Genomic DNA, 13,027 nt, shown 5'->3' with positions numbered 1-13,027 from the left:
TAAACTTAGTGAACCATTAGGATAGGGACACAAAGGTGAAGTCCTTGCCTAGTTTCCGTCTCGTTAAGTGGTTTAACACTTCAACACTCAATGATTCAAAATCATCATAAGTCCATATAAATGGACTATTTTTGTCAACCAACCATTATGTTCTAAACATAATAACAAACTTTCAAGAGTTGTTCAAGGCAACTCTCATTTCTTCATACAACAATTTGTAAGTGAAGAATCATGGCACATAAAGTGTCCATGCCCTTGTGCTTACTTCTCAACCTTGTTCGTGTAACAAAGAGACAAGCACTAAAGTTTGTGTTGATTAAGGGTTGTTCAAAGCAACTCTTATTTCTTCATACAACAATTTGTATTTGAAGAATTATGACATTTAAAAGTGTTGTCCTTCTCATGTTAGACTTATCTAACATATTCTTCCAATGATACATTATCAATAGGAAGATTGTGAGGATGAGACTACTTAGTTACATCTACAAGCCATTAAAGACAATCTATGGGATTGTAGAACTAAGTCCGGAAATTAAAGCATTCGGCTTTTCTTTGTCAAGTTTTGGATAGTGTTTGCAAATATATTGGTAAACAAATACATAACGAATATAAATTGATTGATTTTAAGCCATTTGATTCGGGTCTTTAAATCAAATAGCACCACCTACTATTTTTGGCAAATTCCATATCCCTCATCGGAATTCGAGAGTTTTGTTGAACTCTTAGCAGGGTATGGGAGACTCACCATTACCAAGCCCACCTCAGAATTATATCATATTGGTTAGCAAAAATAATGATGAGAGAATAACACTTTAGTCATTTACAACTCTTGTAATTACCCATATAGTTTGGCCTCTAGAGAATGAATGCCTCAGAATTATATCATGTTGGCACCATTGCACTTAGTTAAGTTATTCCCACCATGCTTAGTTTATATAGAGGTTCAAGCACAACCTCAGAATTATATCATGTTGGTCATACTCGTTGTCTACACTCACCTCATCATATGCGTATAGACTCCTCCTGAATGTAAGCATGCACTTTGTACTCCCCCATTATAGGGTGAAGCCGGTGTACAAGTCACAAACGATTGGAGCCTACCACGAAGAGATATTCAAAGCATCTCTCGCTTATCAACTTAATATTGATTTGGTTGAGGGTTTTTAGGTCTCATCACATATAAACATACATTTTAATCCAATTAAAACATTTTGGTCCTATTACAACTATTGGTCCATATGATTGATTTAGTAGTATATAATACTCCCACTATGCTTTTAAAACGGGTTTTAAAGCAAGACTATATGGTACTACTAACATAAGATTTGCATTCATTGATGGACTATATAGTTGCCTTAGGGCCTTAGGATGACTATGAACCTTTGATTCGATTCAACACGAGCCTAGTGTTGAATCTCGGTCTAGGGATGGTGATTGATTTTAGTTACGCGTTTAATCACATTAAGGCGTGTTGTCTTATTGGGCGTTGGACCCAACTACTCCAATTTCATGCATATCGAATAAAACAAGAAAGGAGTACTTCAAAGTAAATAAGAGCTTATGCTCTTTTACAACAATTGATCAAATCAAATTACTTTAAAGTAAAGAAGAGCTTATGCTCTTTTACAACAATTGATCATATCAAATTACAACCAAAATTTAATCTACGCATTCCCATGGTTCAAACAAATTTGAAACGGCCTTTCACATAGCTCAATTATAGTAGGCTTAGGTTCATAATCACCCTTTCTTTAATTAATTAACGCTTTAACTAATTAAACTTGAATGCAACATTTTCATTTGGTTTTTGTATCCATAGAATTGATTTAAATGGAGCTAAATGAAATGAAAATCCAATTCTCATTTAAAGAGACAAAACAATTTTGTTCTCTACCTAATTTAGGCCAAAATGCTATGACCTCAACTTGTTTGGGCCATAGTGCAATTAACCTCAACTTTTGGGCAATTTTGCAAAAACTTAAACTTTTGGGGTCACTTTGTAAAAACACAAAAGTCCACTACTTCATGTAATTACAACTAGAACCCAAAAAATTTCCACAAAAGCTAAAACTTCATTAAAGGAGCAAAACAATTTGTCCTTTTAGTGATTTTGGACCTTTACGTAAAAACGTAAACTTTTGGGTCAAAGTACAAATACACAAAAGTATCAAAACTTTATGTAATTGCATGAAAGCCCCACAAAGACCCTAATTGAGTAGGGTGGCCGGCCATTGAAGCAAAGTATTAAAAAAAATTTCAAAGTTTTTGTAAGTGGGATGTGTGAAATGGAATAAATCATTACACACCAACCCACTAAAATTTCTTTAATTTTTCAAAATAAATATCTAATATATTTAAACATAAGAAATATTTCAAAACAAAAACTTTATGAAATAAATCAAAACTTTGAATTAAAACACCAAACCTTTTGTTCTTGGCAAGAACATATCAAGAACAATGAAGAACATCCATGAAAACCCATAAGAGCTCCATGAACATTCTTCACCCAAAAACATACCAAAACCACTCAAACTTAAGGGAAATAACATACAACCATACTAGGGTACATAGGGGTTCCAAAACTCACTTTAAAACACTTTTAACAAGTCAAACAAGAACCCAAAAATCCACTCTTTGGATTTGGCCGAATTTCCCCAAAAACATGGCACCAAATTTTAGCTCCAAAATTCATGCTCATATGAACTACATCTACAACATTTGAGATGGCAAATTTTCTAACAAAATTTACATTCAAAGAAGCAAGAATAAAGCTTGTAACAATTACAACATTCAAATCACAAACTATGAACTACAAAACCCAAAAGGATTCACCAACTACTAGACTTAGGCTCTTGATACCACTTGAAGGAAGATTTGTGAAAAACATGTTCATTTAAGCAACATCAATAGCATGCAATTAACAATTAAAGGCGGAATCATGCTTGTATGCACTTAAAAACAAAACATTTACCCATGAAATTCAAAGCCTAGTAGATAGGTGAACCAAGACTCAACTCAAAACAAAGTGAGTTGAGAAATCAATACCTTTGTAGATTCCTCTTTGCAAAAGCAAAGGCTAATCACCCAAAGAGAGGGCCTTCATTCCTTGCATCTTAGATCCATGGATTTGGATGGATGAAAAAGTTTCTCCAAGTTCCCAAAATTGAGAACCTCTAATGATTCATCACCAAGGCATAATGAAGAAGAAATGAGTGACCTTGGAGGAGTTTGATTGCTAGATGATCCCTCCAAGGTGGCCTAAATTTTAGAGAGAAAGGAGAGCTTGTGTTCTCATCCTTTCCTCAAAAATTACCATATGTAAATTTTAGGCTATAAAGTCCTTTATATAGTCCCTTCAAATAAGTGACCTAATGGACCAAAAGCCCTATTCTTCTAACATGGCAAGCCTATAGGGTTTATTGGGCTTTCAAGCCCTTTGTTTATTCAAGTTGTCATACAACTTGAGTTAATGGGCTTGACATTCAAATCCCATTGGGCCTTGCGGCCCAAAACTAACCCGAGGTTTTTAACGAACTTATTCGTTTGATTAATTAACATATTAATTAATTCTAGCCTTAGATAAATAATTAAACCATTTAATTATTCTTACTCATCTCCGTTGTTTCTTCAAACTCTACCTTACTCGGTGAACGATCCATTAGGTTCCTTTTAGCGAGGCAGTGGGTGATTAAAACTCTTTCTAATCGATTGTGAATTGAAACTTACTTTCAATTCTCCCGTTAGTGATAATACACTTTTAGGGCTTCCACAAACCATGGTTGACGCCTAGCAGCATGTCATGGTTACCCAAGCTAATCAGAAGAGGTGGAGAGCCTATTCAGTTTTAGGATTACAAATGCAATACGGTCTTTCTCTAATACAATACTCTTGACCACATTGTTTGGTTTGATAGTTTATTCATGTCTACTATCCAATGTGAGTCTTGTGCTTATATGATTACCTTGAATGTGATTTGGAACACATTCCTAAATCTCATTCATACTTTGGCCAAAGATTCTTAATCATATCATAGAGTATTCTCTCTCAAACAGTTTGAAGGTTAGAGATCCCTTGTTGCGCATTCACTTGCCTCCATAGCTAAGTGGCTTAACCCCAACGATGCCATGGACACCCTCCTGATGGAGTGACTTTGACATAATCAAAGATTAAGGACCTAACCACAAGACAACTGTGATGCCTCAGGTCAAAAGACTAATTTGCATTATCCCAACCATGAGTTCTCATGTGACATGAATATGAGAACTCTTCGTTGATCGTGTTCAGTGAACTCATTCTCTATTGAGCACCTACGTACTTGTCTTGATGTCACACACACCAATGACTCGAGACTAGTCACTCTCCTTGAGAGAAGACATAGCACGTACTGATCTTAACGGACTGTCAATGCCCAATTGACAATCCTATGATCAGGAACGTTTAGGATGTGTCAACGAAAGAATGGTCTCATGAATCTAACTTCTTTAGATCGCATTCTTCCAATCACATATTCCTTGGACTTATCGTTTAAGCATATAACATTTATATGAGACGGCTCAAACAATAATGTTTGCCCTTAATATTAAACTAGATTAGTTTAACATGTGAAATGTCCATAAAGTATCATCATATGATTGGTTTTAGGGCACATTTCCAACAGCACTGTCCTTCAACCTTCTGTCAAGACCAAGCCGGACGATCACGCTTCATGGCAGAGATGCAACAACATGATTGTAGCATGGGTTATTAATTCCATTGACTCAGATATTGCTGATAGTATCCTTTATATGACTGATGCTCATGCGATTTGGGAAGAATTACGTGAGCGCTATTGCCAAAGTAATGCTCCTCGAATTTTTCAACTACAACGGGACATTGCTTCACTTACACAAGATCAACTCTCTATTGCTGCATATTATACGAAGATGAAAAGTTTATGGGATGAGTTGTCGTCCTACAGTGACTCCGTTTCTTGCACTTGTGGAGCACAGAATGAGAGGAACAAGTTGATGCAGTTTCTCATGGGACTTAACGACTCTTATAGTGTTGTTCGAGGGCAGCTTCTGTTGATGAATCCTCTTCCAACTGTTCGTCAAGCCTATGCATCGATTTCCCAGGAGGAAAAGCAAAGAAGCCTTGCTTCTTCCCGAGTTACTACAGGCACAGCAGCCATGGCTGTGCGTCACAGTGGTTCGAAATCTTCTAATCGCAAACCCTTGCATTGTACTCATTGTGATCAAGACTACCATACCATTGATACCTGCTATCAACTTCATGGGTATCCACCAGGACACCGTTTGCATAAGGTTAAGCCACATAAAGGGAACCATCGTCCTAAGACGGAGCGGGGTTCTTCCTCGGCAAATCATGTCTCGGAAAATGCAGCCACCAAAGAGGAGATACAGTCAGTTATGTCTGGGCTCTCTGATGCCCAGTTTCAACAGATTCTTCAAATCATGAATGGTCAGGGTAGTGATGAACAGCCACAGGCCAATGCCAATGCCGCCAAGACAGGTTTGTCGAATCCCTCTTTGCATCTCCATCGATGGATAATCGATAGTGGTGCAACGGATCATATCACTTCCTCACCAGAATTGTTAACTAATGGTGTTGAAAATAAGAAATTGTCACCTGTTTTGTTACCCAGTGGAGAGACAGCCCGTATACTTTCCACCGGTCACATTCCTTTGAGTTCTACTTTTAGATTGCAAGATGTGCTATGTGTGCCTACCTTTAAAGTAGATTTGATGTCAGTAAGTCGTATTACGAGTGGATTGCATTGTTCAGTAACTTTCTTTCCTTCTTGGTGTATTATGCAGGACCTAACGACGAGGACGGTGATTGGTTTGGGTAAGCAAAGAGGCGGGCTGTACTACTTGGTGGCCTTGGCTCCTGCACAATCTCAGCATCCTCGGCGACTCTGCAACCTTGTGCTTTCACCTACGGAGCTATGGCATCGGCGTTTGGGTCACTTGTCAGCCCTTCGTTTAGATTTCATGTCCAAACAATTGTTACATTTCCCTTTTGCATCTAATAATGCCTGTGATGTTTGCCCTTTAGCCAAGCAACATCGATTACCTTTTCATGTTAGTTCTATTTCTTCTAATAAACCTTTTGTTTTGATTCATTGTGATATTTGGGGACCCTTTAAAGTTGCATCTACTTCTCGAGCAAAGTATTTTTTAACCATTGTAGACGATTATTCTCGCTTCACATGGATTTTCCTTATGCAACACAAAAATGAAACACAATCTATTCTCAAGAATTTTTTTTCATTTGTCAAAACTCAATTTAACACTTCTATTCGTCAAATCCGTGTTGACAACGGTGGGGAATTTTTTTCACTTCGTGACTTCTTTAAAGATCATGGAGTTATTTACCAACATTCTTGCGTTTATACGCCTCAACAAAATGGGGTCGTAGAACGCAAGCATCGCCATATACTTGAAACCGCTCGTGCCTTGCATTTTCAAGCTAATCTTCCCCTCCATTTTTGGGGTGAATGTGTGCTCACAGCCGTTCATCTCATTAACCGTCTTCCCACACCCATTCTTTCCAAGAAAACGCCTTTTGAACGTTTATATTCTACACCTCCTACTTTTTCACACCTTAGAGTCTTTGGTTGCCTTGCTTTTGCCATTGATGTTAATGTGAATCACAAATTTTCTCCTCGTGCCCACAAATGCATTTTTATAGGATATCCTATTGGTCAGAAAGCCTACAAGTTATATAACCTCACCACTCACCAAATCTTTACTAGTCGTGATGTTGTCTTCCATGAAAACATCTTTCCTTATCAAACCTCGCCTTCTTCTTCCCCTCAACCTGTGTCTTCACCTGTCCCACTTATTTCACCTCACTTTCCTGATCCCGTGTCACCCCCCGACCCTATGATTCCCCTTGCGTCGTCCCCTTCTGCTGATGCCGGCTCTCCCACGCCTCCTGCATCGCTTCCTGCATCTGCCGTTCCTGACCTCCCCAAGTCAGCGCCTGCTCCTACCCCGGTGCTCCGTCGCTCTAGCCGTCATTCTTCTCCGCCACCCAAGTTACGTGATTATGATTGTCCTACTCTCAAGCTTATCCAACCACATCCTCCATCGTCTTCGTCGTCTGGTCACACTCCAGGTACACGGTATCCACTAGCTAATTACCTTACTTACCATCGTTTCTCACCTGCACAGCAATCTTTCCTTGCCCATATTACTCAACAGGTTGAACCCCGGAGTTACGAGGAAGCTGCTCGTTTTCCTCATTGGCAAGCTGCCATGGCTTCTGAAATAGAGGCATTGGAAGCTAACCAAACTTGGTCCCTTACTTCCCTTCCCTGCGGCAAAACTCCCATTGGCTGCCGTTAGGTTTACAAGATTAAGCACCGTTCTGATGGCTCCATTGAGCGCTATAAGGCACGTTTGGTTGCCAAGGGCTATACCCAGCTTGAAGGTGTTGACTTCCATGACACGTTTTCTCCTACTGCCAAGATGGTCACTGTTCGGTGTTTATTGGCTCTTGCTGCTTCACGACAGTGGTTTCTTCATCAGTTAGACGTTAACAACGCTTTTCTTCATATGGGTTGAAACAAGGGGGAGAACTTGGTTTGTCGCCTCAGCAAGTCTTTATATGGGTTGAAACAAGCTTCCCGTCAATGGTTTGCAAAGTTTTCTAACTCTATTCAATCCGCTCGTTTTGAACAATCCAAGGCTGACTACTCGTTATTTACCCGGAAACAAGGCAAGTCTTTTACAGCCTTCCTAATTTATGTTGATGATATTTTGATTACGGGGAATGATTCGAATGCTATCGATGCCCTAAAACAGTTCCTTAATGGTCGTTTTAAAATCAAGGATCTTGGCAATCTAAAGTACTTTCTTGGGATCGAAGTATCACGTTCTAAGAAAGGAGTCTTTATTTCCCAACGAAAGTATGCTTTAGAAATATTAAAAGATGGAGGTTTTTTGGGAGCTCGCCCCGTTGAATTTCCCATGGAACAAAATCTTAAGTTATCAGACAATGGTGCAATTCTCAAAGACCCGGCACAATATAGAAGATTAGTGGGGCGCCTGAAATACCTAACAATCACTAGGCCGGATATAACCTATTCCGTGCATGTGTTGAGTAGGTTTATGCATGAACCTCGCTCACCACACATGGAAGCAGCCCTTCGGATTTTGAAATATATCAAAAATACACCTGGACAAGGTTTGTTCTTCTCTTCTGAAAATGATTTGGCCTTAAATGCATATTGTGACTCAGACTGGGCAGGTTGTCCAACAACACGAAGATCAACTACGGGGTATTGTATTTTTTTGGGCTCTTCATTGATTTCTTGGAAGTCAAAAAGACAAAAGACTGTGTCTTTATCATCAGCGGAGGCCGAGTATCGAGCCATGGCTGGAACTTGTTGTGAATTATCATGGCTACGATATTTATTGAAAGATCTAGGTATATTGCATCAAAGACCGGCTCTACTCCATTGTGACAATAAAGCAGCCCTTCACATTGCTGCTAACCCAGTTTTTCATGAGAGAACTAGGCACATAGAAATGGACTGTCACTTCATCCGGGATAAGATACAAGACGGTTCAGTTGTTACGAGATTTGTTCCTTCTTCCCATCAACTTGCAGATGTACTCACGAAGCCATTAGGGAAGGAAACTTTCTCAAAGATCATTCACAAGTTGGGAGTTCTCAATATCCACTCTCCAACTTGAGGGGGAGTGTTGAGAAGTCAATGATATCATTCCTGATATCTTGGCTTAGTTTTAGGAAACTATCTTGTAAATTGTTTGTAATTTATTTGTGATTATCTGTAAACCCTAGAATGTAGGATAGGTTACTTCTTCGGCAAGTACTCTCTTTGTATAAAGTCTCTTAGTATCAATTGAAGAAATTATCTTCTGCAAAATATTCTTTGCACTTTTCTACAGGAACTTCATAGTCCTCTGTTTAGCAGAGCCACCTTTTGTGGGTTTAAAAGTAGAGGTAGTTTTTCATATGCTGTTCGATACATCCACTTCCCACAATCAGAACCAATTAAGAGATCTTCCAAACTGTCCATTGTCTTCAAAAATGGATCTGTCCACACATCATGATCAGCCGTAACGTTCAGAAGGATGATAGTGTTGTTCAGTACATGCCCACAGGTCACATTCCAACAAAGGATTGCATAGCCCTGTGTTTGTGAGACATTGTGCTAATCTCAAAACTGGGGTTCCCCATTTGAGATTTGTTTTATCTGGGGGGTGGGGGATAGTGATAAGTGATTCGTTGTATATGGCCTTATCGTTAGAGTGGCTATAAATGTTTGTTAGGAGAGATTACATAGTTAAAGGCTTCCAAGCTTAGTAAAGCTTAGATTATAGCTGTATAAATAGCTCTGCAGCTCATTTGATTTGTAACGATTCCTGGTTTCGTTTTACTGAATACAGAGCCTTTCATTTTCTTGCTTCATTGTTCCTCTTTTCTTCTTCATTTTCTCAAATCCTTCAACGTAGCTAATAGTTTTGAAGTGTAATTCATTTCTTGAATTGAGATCATGACTGACTATATACATGTTTACCGGAGTTTTGTTTCAATACTAATCTTCTATCTGTTATTTCGTTTTCCTAAGTGTACTTTAGCATGTTTAACAGACTCCCATTAGTCCTCTATGACTATGACAATTCCTCTACTGCGGGACTGCTCCCTTGTTCGGACCGAAGGTGCAAACATTGCTCTGACGATAGCAACCAGTGCGAGTATAATATTCTGTATACGGGCGGAGCAGAAACCACCGGTTATTTCGTATCAGATGAGTTTTCTTTTGATATGATTCCAGTGCACTCTCAAGTTGCACATGGATCTTCAACACCCATTATTTTTGGGTGCGTAAACTAAATAGTAAAATGTCAAGCATCTGTTTATTATTAATTGGCTCAACTTGAAAATTCTCAGCATCTCTTTATTAGAGCTTAATTGTTGGAATTAATGCTAAATTGATATATATATATATATTTAGTGTACTTTGCCTGGTAGTGTTGCTACATAGCTAGTAGCAAAAGATGATGATGCTGAGTACATTATTTCCTTGATATTTTTGGAAACAGGTGTGCTACCACGGTGTCCGGTCTTTTGGCTAGGACTGAGGTTTCACTCAATGGGGTATTGGGATTAAGCCAAGGCCCATTGTCTGTCATATCACAGTTATCCTCTCGAGGGATAACTCCGAGTGTCTTCTCTCACTGTTTAAAGGGAGATGGAAATGGTGGAGGTATACTCGTACTCGGAGAGATTTTGGAGCCGAGTATTGTGTATACTCCCCTTGTCCCCAAGTAAGCACTATATCCTTGAACTTTTTTGTTTAATTGAAAATTTGATGAGTATTTTATCTTTTGCGTTAATATAACTATTTTTAACTACTATTTCAGAAAGTCTTATTATGCAATCAACCTTGAAAGCATTGCAGTCAATGGACAAATTTTTCCCATTGATCCATCAACTTTCAGAACATCAGATGAGCGTGCAACTTTTGTCGACACGGGAACCACTGTTGGCATTTTTTGTAGAAGAGGCATATGAACCTCTTGTCCATGCAGTATGTTCGTTTACTTTGTTTGATTGCCATTGTCAATTGCTATTCTTTTTTAACTTTTAAATCATTTCCGTTCTTGAGTGTGTGATTGTGCAATATCTCTATTCTTTGTTCGGAGCTGATTTTGTTTTTGTTGCTTGTACAGATAACTTCGGCTTCCAATTTTGTGTCTCTGATCATTTCAGAAGAGTTCCAATGTTATCTGATCTACACCAGGTTAGTTCTCTCTTTTTCACACAGAGTCACTCATTCTAAAAGAAAAACCAAGACATAATGTATTTCCATTAACCTTTCAGTTTGGGAAAGTACATTTCCTTCGGTCACACTCAACTCTGCAGCTGGTGCGTCATTGACTTTGAAACCACAAGACTACCTGCTATATTCAGGATCTCATGTGAGGCTTCCTAATTAACCAAAAGAAAAAAAAAAAAAAAAAGCTATTTGTTCAAAGCAAATGAATATTATCGTACTAATGATTGTATGGAATGTGTAAACTGAATGGTTCGTTCTATTCTATTGGTTACAGGTTGGTGCTGCCATGTGGTGCTTAGGTTTCAAGAAAGCTCATGGAGCAAGCCGGGGCTTCACAGTGTTAGGAGGTTAGGCCTCTAACACTACCGTGAAAATTTCAGAAAAATATTACAGTATTTAATGCTATTATTATTTACAATTACTATACTAAAAGTAGTTGTTTTGTAACTTGTATTGCAGATCTTGTTCTGAGGGATAAGATTGTGGTATATGATTTAGCCCGTCAACAACTCGGATGGGCTAATTACAACTGTAAGTCTAATTAAACTACTCTTTTCTTTTTTCTAATTTCCTTCCCATACACACTTAGTTGTTTGTTGAGTTTATGGTTAAACACTCACTAATATTTCTTTTCAGGCGCATCTCCGGTGAGTTTCTCTACGGCTTTTCATCCAGCACACCGAAGTGGAAGCAGTGGTTCATCAGCAGACACACTAATCAAGCTGCTAAAAACTGGGATTGTGCTCCTCTTGATGCATTTGTTCAATCTGTATATGTGATTTATACAACTTTCAGCATTCAAGCTTCTATGTTATGTGCACTGAGATAGAATCTTTGGGATTTGATTTCTATCCTCCTCTTCGAGATAGCAAATTAGCATAATGAAAGTGAAACTGAAATTACTCAAATACAAAAACTGAAGCATTATACACAGGCACCTGTGGCCCAACTTAACAGTGCTGCTATTGCCTTCTTCTTTAGCATGTACTTGTCTTATAATTTTCTGTTTCAGTTCATTCTTCCGAGTCATCTTAATTCGCCCCTTCCGTGTTTGAAATCATTTCCTTAATATTGAACCTATCGAGTTAGAGAAAGAAAAAAAAAACCCACTACGCAAATCATTAGAGTAATGAGCAGGTTAACAAAAGAACATGAGAAAAGAGAGACGCAGACTACAAAGAGGACAAGATAGAACTTTGGAACAATGTTTATGGCTTTGACATGAGCTGCATCAAGAAGCAAGCCATGATGGAGCCCCTTTCGGACACCGTTGACCAAAACCAAATTTTTACAAACAGTCAGCTACTCAAGACAATGGATATATCTTAAGATGACTCCAGGAGATGCTTCCTTCACGGTCCCCTTCAAGCTTGTCGCTGAACGTGATGATTTCATTCAGGCTCTTGTAGCCTATTTTGGTCTGTCGTTTACGAGTGTCAATAAATTGATGGGCTTCTCCACAGGGCCAAGATCACGGTCTACTCTCTGGAAGCAAACAGTATGTCAAGGAGAGTCAATTATCGGAACCATGACTGTGGCGCAAAACAAAAAGAATCCCCGTGATATTGACATAATGCTCAAGTAATCGCTAAATGGTCGACGATGCAGAGTCTTGAGGGTTCAATGCTACAAAATGCACTAAGTTCCGTTTTGTTATTGTTCCATCAAGAAAGCAATTCATAAGTGCAAGAAACTCAGTGTTCTGGACTGTTGCCTCTCATTAGATGTGTGCTAGGAGGCAGGAACGCCATAATTTGTTGCCTCTATTTACAAATAATTATTCATTTCTTAAAATTGTAACGTCAAAATTTTGATGCTAAAAGGTTTTGAATTGATCTATTAAAAAAAAAAAAAGAACATGAGAGAGGTAAAAACTAACGCAACAAAAAGATGTATCTATGTTTAGACCTGTAAAATAAAAATATATTGCATTCATCAATAACCTTGAAGAGCACTAAAAAGAAGGCGAAATATGTATTTCAATTGCAATTCTATGTTAAGGATGATCACTGGAGCAATCAGAAGAACCCACTCATCATTCCCATCTGATACAAACTAGACTTTCCAAGTAGCATGAACCTAACCTTGACATGATAGTATGAACAAATTCATGAAAACAAAGCTGAAGCGGCACATTAGAAAGTTAGAGAAAAGGGTCTTTCCGAAAAAACCCTAGACTCCCTTTGCCAGAAAGCCAAATCGACCCAATTG

At 38.5% G+C, this 13,027-nt stretch overlaps 1 long non-coding RNA gene across 1 annotated transcript; it reads left to right on the top strand.

Moving 5' to 3' along the window:
• Positions 1–10,783: 10,783 nt before the first annotated feature.
• LOC125472818 lies at positions 10,784–11,348 on the top strand. The gene is made up of 3 exons (XR_007254738.1): positions 10,784–10,958; positions 11,091–11,163; positions 11,276–11,348. It is a non-coding gene; the product is annotated as an uncharacterized LOC125472818 (long non-coding RNA).
• The last annotated feature ends 1,679 nt before the right edge of the window (positions 11,349–13,027 follow it).

This window comes from the organism of the source record quoted next, unplaced genomic scaffold (genome assembly GCF_019419815.1).
Source record: "Pyrus x bretschneideri cultivar Hongxiangsu unplaced genomic scaffold, Pyrus_bretschneideri_v1 Contig74, whole genome shotgun sequence".
NCBI lineage: Eukaryota > Viridiplantae > Streptophyta > Magnoliopsida > Rosales > Rosaceae > Pyrus > Pyrus x bretschneideri.
Note: the sequence above shows the minus strand (reverse complement) of the source record. Positions and strands in the feature narration are given on the sequence as shown.